This window comes from Alosa pseudoharengus, unplaced genomic scaffold (assembly GCF_046254945.1).
Source record: "Alosa pseudoharengus isolate Yale_2024_CS ecotype anadromous, Long Island Sound unplaced genomic scaffold, YU_APseudo_1.1 YU_APseudo_1.1_scf_5, whole genome shotgun sequence".
NCBI classification, from domain to species: domain Eukaryota; kingdom Metazoa; phylum Chordata; class Actinopteri; order Clupeiformes; family Clupeidae; genus Alosa; species Alosa pseudoharengus.
In genome coordinates, this window is record NW_027468837.1 from 23,786,517 (window position 1) to 23,811,804 (window position 25,288).

Here is a 25,288-nt window from a genome sequence, read left to right on the forward strand (position 1 = left end):
AAACAAAAGGCACATTCACATTCTCATGATGGGAGACATTTTAATAAAATAAAACAACAAAGAGAGGAGAAAACCCAGAAGGGTTGACCTCTTAGTCACCACCAACAAGTACAATCTTTTTATGCAGTGCTGCTGCCTTCATCCTTAGATCTAAAGGTTATGAGGCTTATTTGTAGGCCCTCGTGTCAATATGGACCATCCACGTTCTGTGCACAACATGGGATTCTTCTAGGAATTCAACTCCCTCTGGGAATGTTGGTTGCTTGAGGTTATCTTTCAACTAGATAAACTAAATAAATTTTGCAACACAAACCAACATGAGAAGAATAACACTGCATACTGTACAGCACATGAAAAGGAAAACCAAATATTTCCATTTCCATTCAAAGAAAAGATACAGAAAGGATGAAAAAGAAAAAAAACAATAAACTAACACAAAAGTAATAAGCAATATGGTGCGAGTGAAGATTAAATGTGAAAACGCATAGACTAGGGGAGGAAAACCAGCCATGAGTTAAGCGAGTCAGAGGAGGGGAAAAGGGCAAGACAATTTAGCACTGTGTCTGATGTCTCCATGGCGACCTCGCAGAGGGTCTGCTAAGTTTGCTGCCGTGACTGAAGTCATATTCTGGCTGCGGCCTCAACATTACACACACACACACACACACACACACACACACACACACACACACACACACAGTGCCTTGATAAATCAAGTAGCGCTGTGAGTTACTGACAAAAGTAAAAGGTCAATCAACAAGATAGCCATTTAGAAATCCTGGCTAACCTTGAAGAAACTCATCAATTAGCCCAGATCTGGATGTTATAATGACAGGTGTAATATGTTAATCACAAGAAACTACAGCCAGATCATATGGTGTGATACTATAAAACCACATGAAATCAAAAATAAAGCTAAATCCTAGTTTCTATTATACAAAGAAACAAAACACGCAAGTAGTTCTGAGTTTGAATCAGTTTGATAACTGGATACTAATTCCTCTGGAATGCTTAAAAACAGTTTGGGAGTTTCATAAAACTGCATCGTAACTCAACAAAACAGCCACCTCATTGATGATATTTTCGCTGATGCATCTCAGGCAACCGACACGTCTCACTGAGATCAGCTAGACAGGCAAGCCAACAATAACCTCCGGTCCTGCTCTTTTCAAAAGCCCAGTGTTGTCAGGCTTCCCTCTCCATTGAGCCCTGCAGCAAGAGCAGCCAGATAATACATCTGTCTAGGGACACTAAACACCTGCAGGACAGGTATGCACCCAGTGCTGTTCCACAGATGTACCACCTCATGTGTTTCTTTGAGAGACACTTTTTTCACACTTTTCAAGCATCTGGCATTGATGCTCTGCAGTAAACGGAACCAACTGACTCATGAGTTGGTGGTGCTGAACTTTGAAACATAAATAAAATACTGCATCTCAGAGAATAGAAATACACTCTAGCACAGCTGCATTATTGTACTGGCACGGGGAAAACAACTTGACTTGTGTATTGTTGCCAATGAATTTGCCATCTAAATGAAATATATGTATAAACTTAGAAAACTATCATATGTACTGTAACGGCAAAGAGCCAGGCTCGTTGATATGGTCGTCAGAGCGCATACTCAACCAAAGACGGCCCCCCGTCACACCACATATGCTTTACTTTTTAAGGTGATAACTGTATAGTTTACAATGATTTATGTAACAAGCTGGTAAGATGTGTTTACTTACACCATAATAAGTACTAATACTTTCAATAGCCAAATTACAACCTAATAATTATTGCTTTTGAGATCACTAACTGGAACAATGAGCAAAGAAAAAAGTAGTTTGGGCTGTTCAAAGGCAACGGTCCTACACTTTGTGTCCACCATTTTTATTGAGGTACTTAAGTAGGGCTTGTGACATACGATAAGGCACCCTTCCGAATTTCCCTCAATTACGAGGAGAATATCAACAAAGGATCCTTCAATCACCATGTGGGCTATTCACACCATTCAATTAGGAAATGAAATTCCCCTTGAAGGAGGAGATACCATCTGGCATTTTGCCTCATCTGAGACATGAGCGGATATTCCATTTCCCAGTCATCTGCCCCTCATTCATTTTTGTGTCCAGGAGCAGTTCGTCCCAACCAAAGTTACTATGGGAACGCCTGTTGCTAGGACGTAAAGGCTAACCGAGAAATCCAATTTGACAGCAAGTATAATACTATTATGCATCCATGAAAAAAAATAGCATGTTAACAATTCTGACAGAACTGATATGAATGCAAGCATGTTTAATGTTGCAACAGCTCCAATAGAATACAGCTATTTCATATCTAGCAGCGAAGACTCACATATCTGTTTTTCATGGAGGAGGAATCCTGGACAATTACTCATCCCCCATTCATTAGATTACACAGAGCCACATACGGTACAGATCAGCATTCATGCCTCTTGGATGTCCTTTCTATATGGCACTCTTATACCTGCTCCGTGGCTTGTGAAATTCATCTGAGCAATCTCAAAGTATAATGACATCACAAATTAAAATTTTAACACTGTCTTCAGCTTTGGTGCTCAAACGCCTCTGCTAATATAATTACCCCCCTGGTGACATTTAAAGGGTTTGTAGTGCTGCCATAAATAGAAACAAGCATTCTGTTTAAAGTGACATCCATGCTTTGTGCATATTTTAAGACAAATACATGTAATAAAGCCTATGAAATACTAGCAACAACAGGGACTTCCTTGCAGGGACTTCCTTCCTTGTGGCCTGCACACTACAAAAGTGCACCAAATTCAACACAAATGACTCAATACACTTGGAGGAGGTCTGCGTCCTTTCTTTTCCAGATATTTTAGGATTTTGCTGTGGTAGCCCGGGACATGAAAAAAAAAACGAAGGTAAAAAAAAAAAAAAAACGGAGAAAAGGTATGTACTTGGGACAAACACTGACTAGGTTTGTGAGATCTTGAGTTTGTTTTTGCGAGATCTTGAGTTTGTTTTGCGAGATCGAGTTTCTTTTGCGAGATCTCGAGTTTCTTTTGCAAAATCTTGACTTCCTTTTGCGAGATATTGAGTTTGTTTTGCGAGATCTCGAGTTTCTTTTGCGAGATCTTGAGTTTCTTTTGCGAGATATTGACTTTCTTTTGCGAGATCTCGAGTTTCTTTTGCAAGATCTTGAGTTTGTTTTGCGAGATATTGAGTTTGTTTTGCGAGATCTCGCAAATCCATCATCAATGCCAACCACAAATGTGCTGGGGAGCTTCAGTCACTGAAATTACGTTGCAGTTCCTTATTTTGGCAGCATGCGGCGAACAAGAGCAAAACTAACGGGCTTCGCGCATAAATGTAGGCCAGGCTGCAGTGTCATTGTCGGCGAAATCACTGAAAGAGACGGAACGGGAAGCAACGGGAGCAACCGCACCGGGAGATTCTGTTCTCGGTAGCAGTAGCGTAGCAAGAAATGTTCAAATGGGTGGCCATACAAACATTAATCATAGGCATGTTATATTTAAGACATAAAAGTGGAATTTATTGAAGGCATTTGATCACAGCTGACAAATTACGCAGAAACATTTTCAACTGGAGCAAAACAATGCATGAATGTAGCTTCGGTGTGTCACATGAAACACAATTGAGACAATAGATTGACCATATTGGACAACTTCAAAGCCTTATCATATAGCGTATTTCCTTCCAACTCATGCGAATTAGTGATGCGCATCCGTAGGCTGAGACTTATTATGAGATAAATGAGCCAGTGTTATGTAAAATCCAAAGGATGCGACATTCTGTAGAACGACAGGGAATTTGTCGCTGATAAGGCATGTTAATCAAAGCTGCCAGTGCCCATCAGGATCACATCGTTTGTTAGGCTACAGCAACAAAAACAAACCCTGCAAAGGTGAGACAAATGGTTACGGAGAAGAAGTGTGTCAGCTTTCGCTGTAAAGACATTAGGCCTTTTAATATCGTAAATGGCGAGGGGTTTGAAAAGCTGGCGCAAGAACTAATTACAGGGTTCCTACACATTTTCCATTTCAAAATTCCATACTTTTTCCATACTCAAATGTTCAAACTTCTCGTTAGAATTTTCTGACCATATTCTAGACATTGTCAATGGGGTGTTCTACTAGCATTGTGAAAAGCTGTATAATAATGTTTATTATGAACTTGTTAGCCCTCAGAAAACACTTGCCCATTGTTGGGATACTTTTCGTTGGGGAAGTGCTGTGTTGGAAGGTGCACTCACATTTGATACAGCATAGCCTACATATGTTGGGAGACTAGTGCACTGCTGGCAGAGGCCTCAGAAATCACCGTAAACAGTATCATTTGTTTGCAAAAACAGTTGATCAGATAATGCAGTATCCATGTCTTGGTAACTTTTACAAAATCAAAAAAGTCTACCAGTGTTTTAGCCGAAAATAGCAGAGCTAGGCAAACAAACCAGTGCACAATGGCATAAGGCACATGCATAGAACAGGGGTTCTTGATTTGGTTTTGGTACCAGGGTCCCCTTGTGGGAGAGATTTTTTTCTGAGGACCCCCATTCAATTGTATTTTGATGATGTGGACTGACAGTTAAGCTACACAACAGTAGGAATGCTTCATTATGACCTGAGTGAAGTGATTGGTACTGTAGATGCAATAGTCTGGAAACACAAATATTTCTCCATACCCTTGTTTCTTTTTTTTCCATACTTATCCAGACCTGGAAATTACTAAAATCCAATTCCATACTTTTCCAGGTTTTCCATACTGCGTAGGAACCCTGTAATTAATGTCGGGGCTGCGTATGGGAGGGTTCTCGAAAACTTCCGAATGCTGAGAGGACTTGGGCTATTTTATTTCTTTGTTCTAACTTCCAAGTGGCCTAGCCTACATTAGTCATGAATAAATGATGTTAAATGTTGCTCATTCTTGACAAAAGGCAAAAGAGCTGCGTGCGTGCGGACATTTGAATAATGTCGGGCTGTAAACGGTAGCCTGGTCCTTACCACCTGTGACTACGTTTCTCTTCGTCATACAGTCTGGAAAAATGTAATAAGAATCTGTCTCCGTAATGGGCGGATGCTTATTTTGAGGTTTAAAATCATGGGATGCATTTCTCCTTTAAAGGACCCCATGAAATCACACTTTTACCCTTTACCGTTTTCACTACAATCCCTGCAGATTATATACCATTCTTGGTTAACTTCACAGGTGGTATCCATCCAAAACATTTTATATTTTCATAGTGATTAACCACAATTGAGTTGAAATAAGACAATTTTTTTATTCAAACAAAGCAGAAACAAAATTACAACAAATATGAAATAGAACTGAACAGAATTCAAAGTGCAATAAACTAAAGTGCAATAAAGTGTAAACGTGTAAATGCCGCTAAGGTCATTTGACGGGCTGCTGGTGGGGGGGTTTTGGCAGGTGTACATGATGTTCTTACAGGGTATCTGCACATTTTCCAAGAGCAAATTTAAAGACTTTTAAGACCTTTTCAAGACATCTAAATAGAAAAATTAAGACTATACCACAGCAAAAAGATACATACGACAACTTAAAACTGTTATGCAATAGTTTTTTCTACTAATTTTAACCCCACCCCATTTTGGATGTCTACGGAAGTTACCAAATATATTTTGGCGAAAGAAAAATAATTGTGTGTGAATTACCTTCACAGCTATAAATGCCCAATTTCAGGGTCTGGGCTGCTTGCTTTTGAAGCTGGCTGTCCATATTTGGTTGTGCTTACTGGCTGAGGCTGACTGTTTTTCACCTGTGTCTGTAGTAGCCTAGGCTACTTGCCAAAGACATGTGCACTGGACTGGATTCCCCTCAATATTTTAGAAAAGTTAGACTAAGCTATTTGAATATTTTAATAGGCCTACTTTATATAATTTACTATGTGCATCTATTGTGCATATGCAGCACAGCAAATTAAAGTTAATCCACTACTTTACATTTTGCATACCAGTTGTATCTAAACCAACCAAAGCGTGACTGAAACATTGTAAAACCATTGACTTGTTTTAAATTAATAAAGAGACAAGTCCTCCTCGCATGATCCTGCTGAAAACTGCTGGTTTCATCTTAAGCACGCACGTATTATGAACGCACGTTTTTTTTTATGTTGGCTAGCCAGTCGCCGACATTCAAAAAATATGCGGTTATATTTCACAACTTTTGCGAAGTAGGCCTACTGGGAAACGCTGGCAAGCAAGCTGCTGACAGATATTACAGGTATTATAACTTAGATATTTTCTTCCCTATAGGCTAGGCCAGCAACACACGCTGGAAAGATTCAAACAGATCAATTTAACATGTATTTCCTCCTGATTTACGTTTGTTTTCTTTTTCTGTCAGTCCGTGGTTCCTTCATAAATTGCGCAGCAAATTATCAGACGAGTTCGGAGCCCCTAAGGGGACCTGAAACTTTCATGTGCTCACGTGAAACTTTCATGTGCGCACGTGAAACTTTCATGTGCGCACATGAACGTTTCACGTGAGCACATGAAAGTTTCGTGTGCGCACGCAAAACCTTTTGACATGAAAGTTTCACGTGCCCACATGAAAGTTTCAGGTGAGCACATGAAAGTTTCACGTGACCACATAAAACTAAACTTTAGATTTTTTTTTGCTCATGTCCCCTTAGGGGCTCCGTAGACGAGTGACAGAAGCACTGCGCATAATTTGACCAGCAGTCTTCCCGTCCATAGTTTGTGAAACGATGCTGCGACCGAGCAAAGATTCTAGATGCCCAGCGCAACTCCAAAGAGGACAAATGAGCGTCCGGCTTGAGGCTGCGCCGGACAGGGCTTCCATATGTCCGGGTCGGCCTAAATTCGAACGTATGGCCACCCTATTGCTAACTGGCTCTTAGGAACAAGCTGTTTGTCCATTTTAAACTCGTAGTTCACTTTAGGTCGCACTGTCTACGCCGGTGTTCGTGCTGCAAATCGAAAGAAACTAGAAGATGAAGTTCCCTCCCTTTCAGAACTACAGGTCGCACGGGATTGGTTTGTGAGTGTGTGACGTGAGCAGGCTTGGAATTTCACCATTCTGGGGGCAAGGCCACTTGGCCTTCAGTTGGGCATATTTGGTGGGGGGCACAAAGGCCACATGTCAGGGCACCAAGACTAAAGTTAACTATACAGTAGTAGGCTATAAAAATGATCAAAGTTTTATTTAGCCTATTCACTGCAGTAGACCTGCATCACTGTATGAAACATTACAAAAACATGAAACATGACATATTACATAGAACTGTAAATCATCTGATCATCTAATATTTACAGATATCTAGGCTATATATAACATTTATTTTATATTTGGCCTGTTATAAAATCATGTATTGAACAATTTAACCACAGCTCAGCTTTAAGAAACTCAAATAGCCTAGATGCATGCTTAGCATTTTGTGATCATTAGGCTAAGGCTACTTTCACAAACTCAGTCAGCTGTCCTCTGATTTACCAATATCTAGGCGATATTTGTAACATTTATTTTGTATTTGGCCCGTTATGAAATCATGTGGAACAATTTAAACACATTGTAAAACTTAAAGCCCAAATTTGGAGACATCCATGCATGTCGAAATGTACTGCAAATTCAAAACTGGATTACTCTGGAACGGCTAACTGTACAGGGGACCTGTACCTGAACTGTACTTTACACCTTTGTGTTCGGTAAGGTCTGCTGTTTATTCTGATATATGGTTTGTCGTTTTGATACATACGATATACTTTTATATATCTCACAAATCTATTTCGGAGATATATCGAGTATATTCGATATATCGCACAGCCCTAAGCACAATCACAGCAGCCTTGCCTTGAGCCCCGCTCGGTAACCGTTTTTGAGAGTAGGGGGGAGAATAACGAGCAGCAAACGAGCAGCAAACGAGCAGCAAACGTTTATTTGAAAACATGATAAGTAGTGATGCATGTAGTACACTTGTGCGTTTATCACCATCTGATAAATTAAACTTTTCCCAAAGCCAATTGGAAGGAGAGTTATACGACGTCCTTTTATAAAATTGAAAAGACAAGCCTCTTGTTCCTGCTTTAATTGCGTGATGCCCTCGAGAGTTGAGACAACGACCAGGCTATGTAAACATGTTAACTTTTAAGGCCCGATTACAGCTCCACTTCACTGACCAACAGTGGGTGGAAACCTTTAGATTCAGCAAGTCAGGGTTTGAAAAATTATGCCAAATGATAGACCCGGTTGTTGCCCCGAGTACTCGTTGTCAGACGCCTATCCCAACAAACAAGCCATCTCATCTATCTATCCATAAATTGCAGGAACGTCGGTCTGTCTGTCAGCGTGTCGTTAGTCCGTTCGATTTCAAACTTGGCAGGTGTCTTGCTACTGGCATGAGTACTGTAAGTGCAGTGCATAGTTTGACATTGTTTGGATAAGAAAAGCAAAATATATCGTTATATACCGGTAAAAGAAGCACACGTTGGCTTTCTCCGCTCTACCATAACCACCCCTCTCACACAGCACTGCGCAGGACCAGAGAGAGGATAAGCGGAGATTTGGCAGCACTGAATCACGGTTAAAATGCAAGATGTTTGATTATCATGTTTGACCTCAACAATAAAGACGCCCTGTGTGTTTGCTTGCATAAAATGATTACAACACGCCAACAAACACGGATTAGTAGTGGCTTTTCAAAATTGCATAAAAAGTATCTGCAATAAACTGATGCTTTGAATAGCCCAGGCTACATTGGACGTGAGACTTTGAATAAACAAACTACAATTCCGAATGCAAGGTCCCAAATTGAAACAAGCAATAGGCTAATGGTCCCGAATTTAAGTGCCACACAGCTAGACAACAAGTGGCAGACAGAGCAATGTCACGTATGCTACCAAACACTGCTTTTGAGTCACATCGTTGCAAATGTCAAACGATCACAAAATGGCTTGTCTTCACCATCAGGAAAGTTATTCAATAAGCTATAACCTTAACTCAAAACATTTGTTATGCCATTCTGATCTGTAGAAATGTCACATGCAGTCATGCCTAAATTCTGCTAAAGCAATTCAATGCTTAGTTGGAATGATGTTTTTCCCTATCATCCTATTGTTAAAGCAGGCATACCTGCGGGCATGTAATTGGGCTACAGGTTTGACAGGAATGACATGTTTAAACAGGCACTGCACTAGTTGTATAAACTTGCGACGTGTGCCGAATACAGAGTTGTTGGCGAAAACTTTAGTGTCAGCAAACCAACTGTGCACCGATGTGTTTGTTTTATTCTACGGAAACAAGCAAGAGAGCACATCAAGTTGCCTAATGTTGGGGAAGCGCCAGAGATTGCTGAGATTTTCTGAAGGTTACGTCACATGATGCGAATAAACCGTTTCCATCAACTTGCGCATCGAGAGTTAATCCACCCTCCTCTAGCAAATCAAATACAGATGCGCATTAGGATTTTTGATGCACATTTCACGTGTTTCCAACCGGGATTTCTTATTCGAATAGATTAAATGCGCATTAGGAAGTTGGATGGAAACACGCCAATAGGCATGTTACATTCATGACATGAAAAGTGGAACTTATTGAACAAAAATGACAGATTACGCAGTTGGCTAAACATTTTAAACTTGCGCAAAACTGCATGAACCCAGCATCGGTGCGTCGCATAAATTAAAACACAAATTGAAGCAACAGCTTGACCATCGGACAATCCTACTGCAAAGCCTTTTCATAGGCATGCAAGGTTTATGACATAAAAAGTGGAATATGAACGCATTTCATCACACCTGACAATTACGGAGCTGCCGGCTGTACGCGATTTGACTGATTCTTCAGCTCTCAGCGCAGTGTTGACTTGCGTGTCTTTTTTAGATGGTGAACGTAAACGAAGGAAAGCCCTCTAATTGGACGGGCAAGACTGACAAGTAGACAGGCCCTGCCGTGCCTACGCGTATGCTTGGTAGGCTAAACTAGTGGAAAAATGTCTGTAAATAAATTTGGTAGCCAGAAAAAAAGAACATAAACAGAGGATAGAAAATACAAAAAAGGAGGGAGAGAACGCAAAGAAGGTAGGCCTATGGTTCTTGGCTTCACGTTCGGGCAACAGACGAGTTCGAGGATATGGTAGGACAATGATGACATTAATACAGTAGCCCGCTGTGGCATGGTCGCTTGCAATTGTATGTTTGATCTATATTATTTTAACTAATTGATCTGAATCAATTAATTGATCAATTTAATTGAATTGATCTAAGTTGATGTTTCTCCTGGTAGCCTGTGCTCACCTGTGCTGCGTGCGTATACCCAGGCCATATGGCTGTTACGGTCGGGCGTGTTGCTCCCCGGCCCAGAATAACGTAGTACCGGCCCTGTCTAAAATCAAAAGACTATATCACTGTGCGTGTGTGGTAACGTTAACTTCTGGTCTTGACTCACTGCAGAATGCAGCGGCTTGTTCACTGCACTGGAGAATACAGCTAAACAAGTTAAAGAAATGGAAACAAAACGTATATTTTTAGAGCCTCTAAAATCAAATTGACTAGGTTGGCTTGTCAGTCAGTGTGGGACGCAACCTCAGACCAACGCAGATGCCAGAATAAAGAAACAGCAACCTAATTCCAGTGGCTAAAGCTATCCGGAACATTTCTAGTGGTTCTCATATGCATTGACGGATTTGCGAGACTCGCAAAAGAAAGTCAAGATCTCGCAAAAGAAACTCGAGATCTCGCAAAAGAAAGTCAATATCTCGCAAAAGAAACTTGAGATCTCGCAAAAGAAAGTCAAGATCTCGCGAAAAAAAACTCGAGATCTCACAAACCTAGTCAGTGTTTGTCCCAAGTACATACCTTTTCTCAGTTTTTTTTTTTAACCTTCATTTTTTTTTTTTTTTTCATGTCACCTCCCGGGCTCCGTACCGTTTCAGTATCGAGCATTGAGATATTTATGGCAGGTATTGTATCAAAGTCATAATTTTGGTATGGTGTTTTCGTGACAACCCTAGTCTATATGCCAGACCAATAAACACATACAATGACCCTGGCAAAGCTTTATCCATAAAATGCTTACATAATGACAGTTCTACTGTACTTCTCCTTTCATGTGCAGTGAAGGCATATCTATCGTAATGTCTCTCAACTGGCGCCTTTGGTATGGAGATATGAGTTCTATGCATTTTTAAACATCTAAAAGTTTGAGAGAAACTCTTCAAAGCTCAACATTTCTGTGCTGATTTGGGATGAAGAAGGCAAGAGTAGATTTAGAGAGACTACTAAATAAAAGTATGGAGATACATTTTACAATTTGTAGTAAGTTACAAATAAAATAACAAAGACACTATACTGAATATGTTTAGCAACCTCCTCTGCACAGGGCCAATGACATTTGAGACCCTACTAGATTCTCAGAATCCATCTGTGCATGCACTTCTTCTCTGTGGCTAGACCATTTCCAGATGCTTGTTGGATAGACTATTTATTTAAATCTGAGGAGCTGCTCTCCCCTGTAAATGGAATGTATGATTAGCGAGCTAGCGTTAAGAGTGCTTGAAACAGAGTCAGTTTAACACATGCACACACGAATACACATACATACATACACACACAACCGCACACACACACACACACACACACACACACACACACACACAGAGGCACAAATCCCCTGATGCATGCTTCCACTTCTATTTACGGCAACCAGCAGATGCAGGCGCAATTAAATGTGTGTTAAATACAGCAGAAGAATAAACGAGTGTAATGGAATGCGCACCGTTTCATGGAAGACAAACAATCCCTAAAAAGAGCAGCAGAGTCAGGCAAGCAGGAAGGCAGGAGGAAGCAACAGCAGATCTACACAGCCAGGAATTCAGGAATTCTTGGACATGGAGACCAAACTGAGAGGTGGCATTGACTATGTTTCAATGGAAACCTAATTTGTTTTAATCAGAATAATTACAATATTCCAATTGTGTATGGGTCAAATGCTTTATTTTTTTTTATCACTGACAGCCTCTCTTAGACATAAAGGAAATGCACAGCGCTAATATAAACTTTGATTGGGACTAAATCAGCTACTGGCTCCTCAAATTGACACAGTTATAGCTGTATTGAGTAGAAATGATTGGTTTTCTCCACTTCCCTCCCTTGAAAAAATTGTCATTCACAGATCAATTCAGAAGCATGCAGGCATGCAGGCTGAGGCGCGTGCGATTGGCGCCTAACATGGATTGCCGGGGAAGAAGCACATGGGCTGCACAGATTGCTCTCGCCACATCACACTGGGGTCTGCGGCGAGCATGACTCACTGCTCAGCGGCCATCTCCACCAGCTTAACATGCTGCTTGTCGTCCCACTGTGTGAATAGGCACGAAGGCTGATGAGGACAATGATAGCATTGATCATGATAAATGTGCATTATAAATTCACATTCACCTGTTGCTTTTTGGATGGAGCATTAAAGCCTACAATGGGGGCATGAGAACAAAGCTATGAACAACAAGAAAAGTTGTATGCATGGAACAAGTGACATTCAACGAAAATCGAAATGAAAAGAAGTGCTCACTTCTTTGTTGTTCATTACTTAGCCACTTGTACTGTACATTTCTTGTTTCTGACAAATAGTGATGTATTTTTCATCTCACTGGCATTCTTTCATTCGGATGGAAATTGTTTGATGATTTTTTCAAAGTGGAACACTATGAAATGAATAGACAATACATAATGGATCAAATGAAAGAGAAATCAATGTAGGATAGATTTCCTTCGCAGGACATAAGTATATTGCATTGAGATTTTAATTTGATCACATAATTGCTTTTCTTCAATGATAAAATATTGGTTAATCAAATAAACTTCAGTGATTCGTATGCCCCTACAGCATCATTGGCCAGACTAACCATCTGCCCATCTTCAGTGAAACAAAGGCAACAAGAGGCTTCTGCCAACATTAATAAAATTGTAATTTTATAGTCCAAGACCTATAATGCCGTCTGGATGATAAGATTTATTATGAGTTGTAAAACCCTGTGTCTTACATCTCTTACCAAACATGCCATGAGACACATACACAGAGATGCTGCAAAGAGATAAGATAAGAGAAAACTAAGACTCAGATTAACACACTGCTAATTATTGTGGCAAAACATTCACTGAATAGTCTTCCAGCAGTATGCATTACCATGCCTCTCACAATAGTTCTATTAAAGGTGCTCTAAGCGATGCCACACATTTTTTAGGCTAAAACATTTTATGTCACTTACTGCAAACATCACCTAACCAACCGCTAGCTGTCTGTGTCCTGAATACACTGTAAAAAAATGTGATCTCTGTGGACAGCCCAGGCTCCAAAAACGGCAACAAAAAAAAACCTGGGCAAACCTAGCCCATAAAAACATAACATACTGTTCCAGCAATTCACAGACAAGATGCGTTAGGAGAGTTTCAATTGCACGGGAGGGGGAGTAAGTAGCGAGCTAGCTCTCTGTTTTGTTTGAAAGTCAACAGAAGTGACGTTACCCAGCATCGCTTAGAGCACCTTTAATATACCTGGGGCAAACTGTGTAGTCTCCAGATATCGATCGGTAATACTGAATTGACAGAAACTGAGAATTTGAATTTATCCAAATCTCATAACAGACATACATAACTTGGGGAAATGACTACCGTAAGCCTTAATTACTCTAAAAACATTTACTCACAGAATGGTGGTTAGAACACATCAACCTGGACATCATGGCTAATCCTTTCAATTAAGTTTCTCACTTTAAAAGATGCTCCCACGGTCAGTGACAGTGGATCCCAACTACGTCAGGTTGACGTTTTATGGCTGCTACCTTTGTCTGGTCGTAGTTGATGCGTCATTCTTCATTCAGAGTGAGATTTCTGCATTGTTCTGGGTAATGTGAGTAACACGAAGTGTATGAAATGCCAAGTGTCTAACAGGAAATATCACAGATCACCTTTCAGGCTATCGATTTTGAAGAAGAACTGCCACATTTGTGATCCTGGCTTAATGAACAAAAGAAAACAGTCAGAGTGAAATAAAATGCAATTGAATAATTGTCAGAAGAGCTACATGCCATTTAATTCTAAAGAAAAAAAGTCAGGTTGAAAATTTGAGGTAAAATTTCTCCTTATAATATTGATTTCCACTCGTCTCTGGAATACTTATTGGGAAATTGTCTTTCTTTCTTTTCTTTGAACATGTGAGTTTACGTAACAACTTAAAGGGAAAATCTGGTCTAACAACTGTAACAGGTAAGGGTCTATTTGTGGATAATAACAAGTGTAAATTTTAATTTGGGAACAAAGTGACATCAACTGGTGCAGTTTGGGTACGGCAAAAACTACTGCCCATGCACTGTCTTAATGAGTATGGTCCAATCCAACCGTTTAAATGGTCAATCAGAGTAACAGACAAATACTCACAGAAAGCTCACTTTAAAGTTTTTCTCTCTTCATATATTGCCAGGGTGCCAGACAGAGCTGCTCTGTCAATAATGTCAAAACTCACCAGGGACATTAATTAGGTGAAGAAAAAGAAAGTATTGAATAGATGTACCAGAAGTTGTGATGTCGTAATAACAGGTACCCTTGTGATTCTTGCATTATGTTCTCAGTATGCGTTTTTTGACCTTTGCACAAGAAAACCAGTAATGTTATGAAAGATGATGAACTATTTACACCAATCACTATAATGAAGTTCATCAACATATGCGTAAGCATTTCTTAATGGTAAAATGGGAAGGGCTAATTGGCTAGTGCCATTGGCCAGAGGCAAAGGATTGAATGGGATGAAAAGTTAGCATAGAAGTGTTGAAAGTGGAATGCCTAAAATGTGCATGTTAGTTAGTATATCTGACCCTCAGTCTATTTTTATCTATGTCTCCCCATCACTTGTCTCGTGATGTCAGATCTCACCGCATGTTTTCCTTGTGGGTTTGTGTGGTGAGTCATTCATCAGCGGGACGTAGGTGCCAGAACTTAATGTGGCTTATTTTGACATTACTGTTGTGTGTCAACCATTACAGATGGGCGTTTGATTGAATTTACTCATCTGCATAAATGGGCTGTGATTAACAGACCTAATTGCCTGCAAATACCAGCGTGCCATCTGCACCACTCCTTTTCATCAATCTTGCTCTTGTGGGTCCGCGAAGCCTGATTACAACAGCCCTGTCAAGAGCCATGGCACCCGTGACTGAGCAGCATCTGCAGGGCATGCTAGACGGCTCTTCCCCAGCCCTCAGGATGAGGCGATTGGCTCGCAAACAATTGATTCCATCTTTGGCACTTTAGCTTCAAAAGTGTCAGTGGGTTTAAGGAGAGACATTTTCATTCTGAATTGTTTTCAGAAGGGTTTGGCTATTCAGAAGAGTTTGGCTATTAGACTCCTGTTCACGTCAGGTGTATGAGTTCTAAGATGTATTGCTGCACTATCATATTTTTCGACAATTGTCGAAATCATCATTCTCATCTTCACAAAACTTGTCCCCCACACCCATCTCCCTCAGTACACAGGCCTTTCTTTAACAGCCATGACAGTCTCCAGCCTTCCAAATGATTACTCCCTACTGTAAGAAACCTTGAACTAGAGAATCAGAATTATTCTGTTTATTCAATGGGATGAGAAACAGTACAGTATGATGGTGGAAATCACTATGCTTCAAAACCAGTGATGTATTTATATAATTGGTAGCTCTCATTTAGATACTAATGACATATTCACACATAATTATTCAGTTTGTGAAGAATGTAGAGGCCATGATGTTCTTATTTGTCGTATTAATATCCTAACATATCCATATAAAACCACTTGTGTCTTAATTCATATTGCTGGAATATTAACATACTGTACTTCAAATCTATGTGTAACCTGATGAAGTTATCTGGCTAATGCATAATTAAAACTGGCACAGTAGCATGCCCCACACCAGAGGATGCAAATAAGTCAAAACTGGGAACAGTGTTCAAATTCGACCTTCTTAGAGCTCTTTGGTGAGAAATATCCTTCCCTTCAACATTACTTTTTTCAGGGAGATCACAGAAATGGCTCATTACTTGAAATTCTCAGCCTGACCATGAGCATTACCATTACAGAGGAAGCTGCCAGCAGCCTAGAGCAGTCCGGCAGCTTTCTAGGCGGGTCAAGCCACGCCTGTGCAACAGTCAGAGGAACCCGCTGCTCGCACCACAGTGACTCTATCCCATGCCATCTGGATGACTGGGTGAACATTATTATTCCACTGCACCCTTGCCAAGCCGGAGTCTGAGCGCCACGTCAGTTTATCTTGTTTCAGCACAGACCTCTGATACTTTGAGCTCTTTAGCCTCTGATCTGTCTGCATACATTACACGGTGCATTTACATGGCACAGTCAGGTTGTTGCATATGTAAGACCACCCATTACTTCACATGTAAACATGTCATACTACAGTCTACTACAGAGTGTGATCTCTGGCTAGGTGAGAGGTCAACTGGTTTGTTTTTTAAATACAGAATATGTGCGGTCATGGCTGATTTTGTTGGTTTCAAAGCAATCATCTCAGGTATAGCTGCATGCCTCTGGTATGGAATAGAGTAAAGCAAAGAAAGGAAGTATTCTGACCTAGACAAATGTATTGGTTCCCCTGACAGAAAGATAAATGATTGGATTACAGTTTAAAACCAACGGTTTCACCTTAATTAGTATTATAGATGCATTGATCTATTATTTGATCTAGCCTGGACTCAAACCCACAGACAGCAGCACCTGTTACTGGCAGGACTTAAGGGAGGTTTACACAGTGGCACCATTACACAGGACACAATGAAATCTTAAGACTAGAAGGCATCCTCAGTCTCAGTTACAGATCATGGGTCTTCCAACAAGATAATGATCCAAAACACACAGCTAAAAGCATCCAAGAATAGTTCATTGTAGGCCTACTAAATACATACATGTATGACAATAAACCAAACTTGAACTTGAGAACAAACAATGGACTATTTACTGTAGAAGTGGCCTTCTATGGGTTCAGCCTTAAATTGAGCATTTCTGGAAAGAGCTGAAACATGCAGTCTGCGGAGGTCACCTTTCAAACCTGAGATGGCTGGAGCAGTGTGCTCAGGAAGAGTGGGCAAAACTACCTGTTGACAAATCCAGAAGGGTCATCCAGGGTTCCCGATCTAAGTCAAATGTAAAATTCCATGACTTTTCAAAAATCTGAATTTCCATGACTTACGATATAATGAATGGTACAAAATACCGACCAATGATTTCAGAGCACCCATGTAGCAGTCACGAGTCAGTTTAGAGCGGGAGATGAATAAATGGGCATTGAATAAACACAGTTGGGCTACTCAAGCAAGCAGTTAAGCTAATAAGCAGATATACACAAATTCTGTGTAGAAATATATTTGTATTAATGTATTTTGGCAAGAAAATGCTAAACTGCTACAACAAAATTCCCTGATATTCCATGACTTTGCCCCAAAAATGCTAAAATTCCCTGACTTTCCATGTCTGGAATAGACTTTCTAAAATTCCATAAATATATATATATTCCAGAAATTCCATGACCTGTAGGAACCCGGGTCATATTCAGAGCTTCAGAAAGTGTGATTAAAAATTGTGCAACACACTATTATCAATGCCATTTTCATTATACTTTATTTAAAAAAAATGAATGAAGAGTCAAAATTTAATTGAATGGTTGCATTAAACAAAAAATAAACAGTGATGAATGCTGATTACCTTTTAGCAGTTTTGAATTATTTCATAGAACAATGTAGGCTTTTACTTTTTTCAGCCACGACTGTAGGTACAGATCTGACCGTTGCATAACCCCACCCCCCCCTTACCCAATAGTACAAAAATGTTCATATAATGTCCTGTGTAAACCTGACATAATAACACTAGACTTTCAATGTAATGAAAACTATCCAGTTTTTCCTATGCAATTGCTTATATTGCATAATACTGCCTAAGATACGGAGAGATCCCAGAGATATAGCTGTGGCCCATATTTTTGAGATGACTGATGCTGTCTCCAGGAGTGCTGTACCCGTGGCATTTGAGCTTCTCCTCCATCATTTAAATGAGCCCCTTTTGGCAGTGGTGGCACTGGCAAACAGAGCCTGGCATAATAATGCATTTTCTGTTATTATTTGTTCCGTTCTCTTTTAAAAAAACATTAATCAACTTTAGGAAAAGTTCTGGGGCACTTCAGCGATGAAGAGCGGGGCCAAGGAAGAACAACAATAACAAAAAAAAAAAAAAAAAACACGAGTGGCACATGTGGTTTTCCCAGGCAGCTAATAATGCCCCCTGGGCTTTGTAGTCTTATTAGGTCATAAGAAATGCCAGGGAGAATAAGAGTCAAATCTGTAACAGGAGCTAAATGTTGAATTCTGTCAACACAAGATTGATTCGGTCCGTGAGGAGAAGATAAGCCATCCAAGTCTGCCACACTGGCAAAGAGCCTCCTGCAGTGCTGTTACAAGATATGTGCGCCTGGGGGTCACTTGTGGTAAAAAAGGGAGATGAGCTTGAGGTTTAAATAACAAGAAACATCACAGCCACTAGACACTATCATGGGCACTAAACAGCACAACAGTTTGTCAGCTTGCATTTATTCGCACAAGCAAGAGCTGGAGGGAGAGGGAGAGTTTACACTGTCTTCGGGAAACATTACGATTGGGAGCTCGAGCGGAGCATTGTAATTTTTCTTCACCTGACCCGTGCTACGCTGTGAAGAGTAAACAGTGCAGACAAAACAACACTCTCTCTCTCTCCAGATGGGACCGCAGTCTTTAACCTCATTCTGATTGCTTCGTTCACTCTCCACTTTGGTGCGTGTGAGCCTGCCAGTGTTTTGCTCACGCAACAGGAGCACAGTGCATGACAACCAGACGTTCTTGACCAACAGGAAATGCCAGGGAGGAAGTGGATCAAAGGTGCAGCGCAGCAGTGTGGGCATTATGGGATGATGTCCCAGACACGGATTAAGCTTTCAGTAGTGTGTCTCTCCCTGTTAGAGGTGCAATTGTGGTCCAACTAATCTCTCATAGCTAACCCGACCCTGAAATACACACACACTTAGCCATAACATTTCAGAGCAGTTATGTATAACTCCATTGTCTGCATAGCTTCCATGTGGAAAACAAATTGGTCAAAGCAAGTAGGTTGTAGTAGGTTGACTGAAGAGATGGTATGCCAGAATTTCTTTACACCTATTTAGTAATTTAGTTAATGCTTTTATCAAAAGCGACTTACAAAAAGAGCAACACAATGGAAGAACTGCCATTTATATCCCTTGGCGTGTTCAGTATTATTTAGTGCTAAGATGGAACCCAGTTTGTGAAAAACTAAATGGGTCATGATCCTACCTAATCAACCTTACATAGTTGCAATGCAATACGTTGCATAGTGCAATATCAAGTGTTCCGAGTACGCATTGAAAATTTCATGGATGTCATTCTGCATATCATAGTGTAGCAGTGTAGCATCAAAATAAGTCTGAAGTGATTATTTTAAGGTAAAAGAATTACATTGTGTTACCTTAATGATGACAATTTGACACAATCATACTTGTCTAATATAGTCTGACTGAAACCAATACTCAGTGGAATTAAAAACATAGAATAAAGCCTAGAAGCAACACATCTCTAGCCTGGGAGAACCCAGACGAACTTGCTACCGAATTCGCTCGCTATATTTGAATTCGCTCTGCAGGTCAGTCTGGCAAGGAGGCCATTAACGGCCATTTCCAATGTTCCAAAAACCCAGGCACCAATCACAATCGCTTATCTGGCATGGGGCAGCCTTTATATGATAACGGAGTGAAATGCATTCAACACAACCAATGGCTGCACTGATGGCGACAGGGTTAAACAGATATGGACATGTATGGACGTGACAACTGCATTTAAAATAACAAGAGACTTCATAACAAGAGACATTTGATAGCTGTACTTCTGAAACAAGTTGGTAAGAGTTTAATTTCGATGCTGGTTGACTGCCCCTGGAAGTCATAAGTCAATGAAACCTTTCCATATCCACTCTCAATCTCAAGTGAGATATGCATTCTGGTGTCAATGAGGCTACCAAATCTCAGTAATACAGTTCACAAGTCATATGGGTCATTTATTACATTGTTGATGACTAATGGCCTCTTAACTTTCCAAAAGTCCTGTGTGGCAGTGGGCTGATAACTATATTGATAACATCTGTACTTTCAATGGTACCTGTAGATGGCATGCGATTCCATTACATTTACATTTACTCATTTACATTTACTTACAGTATTTAGCAGACACTTTTGGTCCAAAGTGACTTATGTCAATTAAATGACAGGGGATTACAATGTCCCTTACCGTAATTTACCTTTACCGTAATTTCCCAACTATTAGCCAAGGTTTATACATTGATTTTGCTAAATTTCTTCAGCTATGAGGTTAATAAACGGGGCAGTTAATATGGTATTAATATGTTTGTTTTTTTTACTTGCATAAAACACTGTCCTGCGGTTTATACACAATGCGGCTAATACACAGGAAATTACTGTAAGTGCTTTGCTCAAGGGCACAATGGTAGAAGCCGGGAATTGAACCCACAACTTTAGTGACTTTAGTCTAAGTAAAACAAATACTCTAATAAGAAGTAAAGAAGCATGAACACTTTGACTCAACACACACAGTGTGACAAATTTAAAACAATTACTGACATTTTTCAGTGTACACCTCTACAAAGCTCAAGCCTGACCTGCTCACCTCACTTTATTTTTGAGACCACTTCCAGAGGTGGACCAAAGCGGTAGTCTGTCATAACTCAATGCAAGTTCCAACGCTTAAATCACAATGGCCATGGGTTAATTTGGTAGCAGGCATTGGGTCCCAAAAAGAATTATTAGGTGCTGCCATCTCCAAGAATTTCAAGAACACGCACACTGCCAGCTGACAGAGGGTATAATTTGTGATAGTCATTTATTATGGGGCCTATGAATTTTAATGAGTGACTGTGAGCCTTGAGTGTGTCAGCTTGCAAAATAATGGCAATTTGCCTGGCACTCTCTAATCCAATCAGACGGTCATCTAACGTGGCAGGGTAGAAGGTTCTACAACATAATCGCACAGGCGAACATCAGGAGCAACGTTCACAATGCCAGTTTGCTTTCTTGCCCCGACGACCGCAGCCGTCACATTCCGAAAATGGAATGCTCTTGCACACTATTCGTATTACAAATGCAAATTGCTATTTGCGGCAAATGCGGCTGAAGATGATGACTTATGACTTTGCCAAGCTGCATTTATGACAGTAATAGAATCACATCAGCCAACAATAAATAAACACGTGTGCTTATAATATCACAAGGTAGGCATATGTACCAGTGTTCAATCAGGGTCGGTGGTAAACACACAAACAAGACTGAGCAAGAGGCACACAAATATTGTTATTGCTCCCGGCAGCATCACATGACTATTTCTCTGCCACTTGCCTTTGGTACTAACAGGGAAATTATGCACAGCAAGAAGATACAGCACATTTGTTGTTGGAGGCTCCTTTGAAGAAAGTGTGTGTGTGTGTGTGTGTGTGTGTGTGTGTGTGTGTGTGTGTGTGTGTGTGTGTGTGTATGTGCGTGTGCATGCGTGCATGTGTATTTTCCTTTGTTCAGTAAACGTGTTTGTGTATTCACTATCATTTCTGAAGGCATTTCTCTTTCTCAGACTCAAAAAGACACCGACTTCAATAGAAGGTGCCAATTCCAGGGGTGAGATGATTTTGTAATGAACATCATGCATATGAGATGACATTTGTGATGTTACTGAACATGAAGGAAAGCAATGCAAAATCTGTCCCTAATCTATGTGGGAAGGGTCAGCTAGATCATGTTCATTTGTAGTTGAAGAACTTTATGTAGACTGTCTTCTGTGGACAATGTCAGATGTAAGATGTATGTCAACATGTATGGATGTCTACACTGAAAAATAAAGTGAATACCTGAATCTACATTAAGGAGCACTTTAAAATCACTGATTCATACACAAGTGAAATTAGATTTGTTGGGTTCAATAGGAAACAGAAGAGTTAATTTCTAGAATGGAGGAGTGTATACATGCATTGCACATTCATGCTTTTTAAAGGCCAGCTCCTTATGTCACCATGGCTTATATGCACGTCTTACATGAGTGGGCATATGCTTACTGTTTGATTTTATCTCTACATAAATATTAAATTGGGCTCCAATCCAGTATTTACTTATGAATGAGATGAAGTAATTTTATTTGCTAAGCTGTTTTTAACAGCTGTTTAATAATTAACATGTAATTATTTCTACACTTCTGTCCTTCACATCATTCTTTCATTTGTTCTTTCTATCTGTCTTTTTTTCTTCCTTCCTTTTCATTCTTTCTTTCTTTCACCTCTTTCTATCTTTCATTTTTTTCACCTTTCTATCTTTTGTTTCTTTTTTTCTTCTGCCTCCCCAATAGTGCCACTAAGAGCAGTTCCGGTGATGTTGTAGAAAAGTAATTTCAGCTAAGGTTTACATTTAGCTGCAGTGGAGGGAGAGACCAGAGCCTTCTCTCAAATAAATCAATGGACCAGCATCAAACCAGACTGTCAATAGACTGCTAGTGTACAAGGGGGACCCATCTCACAGAAGTTATGGATTTGTTCCTTCAATGAAATGGCCTCTTTTATTTCAACTTGTTTAACTTTTTGTGACACCTTAACAAATAAAAGAGAATTCATTCATTATCTAATGTATGCCTCTCATAAGTAATACACCCAAAAGACAGTGGGATGCCCTTTGACAGGAAACAGGTATAAGATGGACCTCTACCAGCACAGCATACTACATACACCAGTGTTTCCCAAACCTTTTTTTGGTCCTTAATAATCATCAACATTGTCTGCTATCAAATCAAATTTCATGGAATTACCTCTGAACCTACTGTAACTGCATAGAGTTTTGCACTGTTGTCCATCTTTCATGATAGCACTTTTATACAGACACAGCACAACATAGCCGCATTCATAAGTAGCAAAAGGTTGTTCGCAAATAGCCGAAAGGCATTGAAAGAAAAAAAAACTACTTAAAAAAGGTGCCTGAACATAAACCTGGACCACCCCCTTTTATTGCGCTGAACAGAAAAAAACAATAATGAAAGCTGTGATCAACAGACAGACGGTAGGCTACAATCAATGCTTGAGCTATGGGTTCACACAACCTGCCAGTAGGCTATTATGTGTCAACAGTTTTTTGGCAACAAGGGTATGGAAGGGCAATAAACAGCACTTGTAATGTTTAGACTTTTATATGTTTATTGTCATGGGGGTGTAAATAGTGTACCGCGAGAGAAAAAAGGTGGGAAGGTTGGGAAACACTGACCTACACTACACTGCTTACATGATGTAACTATGTTAGCCTACAGTGCAAACCCATTGGCTATTTTGGCTGCAGGGGACATGTGGTTGAAGCTGTACAAAAGCAAATAGTCACCAAAGTGTGTGTGTGTGTGTGTGTGTGTGTGTGTGTGTGTGTGTGTGTGTGTGTGTGTGTGTGTGTGTGTGTGTGTGTGTGCTAATGTATGTGTGTTAAACCGGTGTATTTAATTAGAGACCCCAAATCTGTCACTAGGGTTGTCATCACTTCACCTATTAGTATTATTTGTGTATGTGTGTGTCTCTGTGGTTCTCTTTTAGTGTGTGTGTGTGTGTGTGTGTGTGTGTGTGTGTGTGTGTGTGTGTGTGTATTTGGGTGCATGTGTGTGTCTGTGTGTGTGTGCCTGCACAAACAAAACAGCCAAGCTTAGCTGCCTGGGTACATTCTGCCTGTCTCCTGTTCTGCATCCCTGTTTTGTTTACCGAGGGCTACAGCCTGGATAAATGAACTTCTCTGCAGAAGCACTCTCCATGTTTACTTGCACTGTTCCAACAAGCAGCTCACTCACATTGCAGTGTTCCAGGTTGTCACAATCTGCTGGAGACAAACATCTCTGAGGCAAGAACTCTGTACCCTCAACAGGAACAAATCAAATGACTAAGCATGTATCCAGGTAATGAGATTCCCCTACTCTACAATAAGGGTTAAATGGAACCCTATTTACTTCTAAAAGGGGCATATACTCACTAAAATATCTAAATGGGCATCTACAGTGAACAAACTCAGTTTTGTTAATACTCGGCTACAAGGTAACGGCTCTGACCTAGAACACACCCCCTGAGGTGAGTCCAAATCAGCTAGCTGAGCGTGCAGGTCATTTAACATTTCAGACATGGGCACAGCCCTGTAAGTATAATTCTTTTTAAATGAGTTTAGGCGGTAAATGAACCTCTGACAGAGCTAAATTAAATTCCTCCGCTATCATTAGAAAGGTTCCCATTAAAGATGCCTGTGTTGGGAAATTGGCTCCAAGTTCGCACTCTGATAAGGTGGATATTTTTAATTTCCTACAAGCTTGCTCATTCTGATCCGGAAGCCTGTAGGGGTGCTAAAATGCGCCATTAATTCCAATTGAAGCCAAAGGTTCCCAGAGAGGATTGGTTTATTTGAGCCCCCCTCCAACTGATGCGGACCAAGTCTCCTTTGTTCTTATAAAACGCCTGAGCACTTTCAAATTTTGTGTGCAAGCTAAATTATTTACATATGAGGCTTTTTTGGAAGAGGATATAGGGAAAATTAAGTCTAGTACTTAGTCTTAGTCTAGCACTGTAGAATAAGTAAATGATGATATACTGATTCACATCATTGGGATCTTAATGCCTGTTCAATGCTTCATGACGTCCTTTAAATGCGTACACATTTTTCTGAAAGCCTGCATCTTCTAAACAGAGCACATGTAAGGTTCTTAAACTCTGTTGACAGGAAGCAATCTGCACCACTGCTGCATTAATAACACAGAGCTATATGATTTCGATGTGATTATTCCCTGCTGCGGTGCCACCTTGACACACACCAACAGTGTCATGCTGCTGTGAGACTGGGGGACTGAGATAGAGACGAGTCACAAAGAATGATTCACCACCACCACCGCCGCCTCTGTCTCCTCCTCCCTTCTCCAGCCCTCCAACTTTTTTTTCCCCTCACCCACCCTCCATCCCACCCCCCGTCATCCTCCTACCATCATCGCTCCCCCTCCTCTCTGTGTGGTTCCCTTCTACTCCCCATCCTCCGTCCCCCCCCCACCCCACTTTCATCTCCCAAACATCATCTCTCTCTCTACTGTCTTTAGTACCACCAGCACCATCACCACCTCCGCCTCCACCCGACCCCCTCCTTACCTTTACCACATCTCTCTCCTCTCTCTCTCTCTTTCTACTTTTTTGCTCAG

The 25,288-nt window shown here is 40.5% G+C and overlaps 1 protein-coding gene across 1 annotated transcript in view; it reads right to left on the reverse strand.

The window, feature by feature from the left end:
• Positions 1 to 25,288, reverse strand: part of LOC143103798 (A-type voltage-gated potassium channel KCND3-like) — an 85,673-nt gene that overhangs the window by 45,253 nt on the left and 15,132 nt on the right. The window lies entirely within an intron of this gene.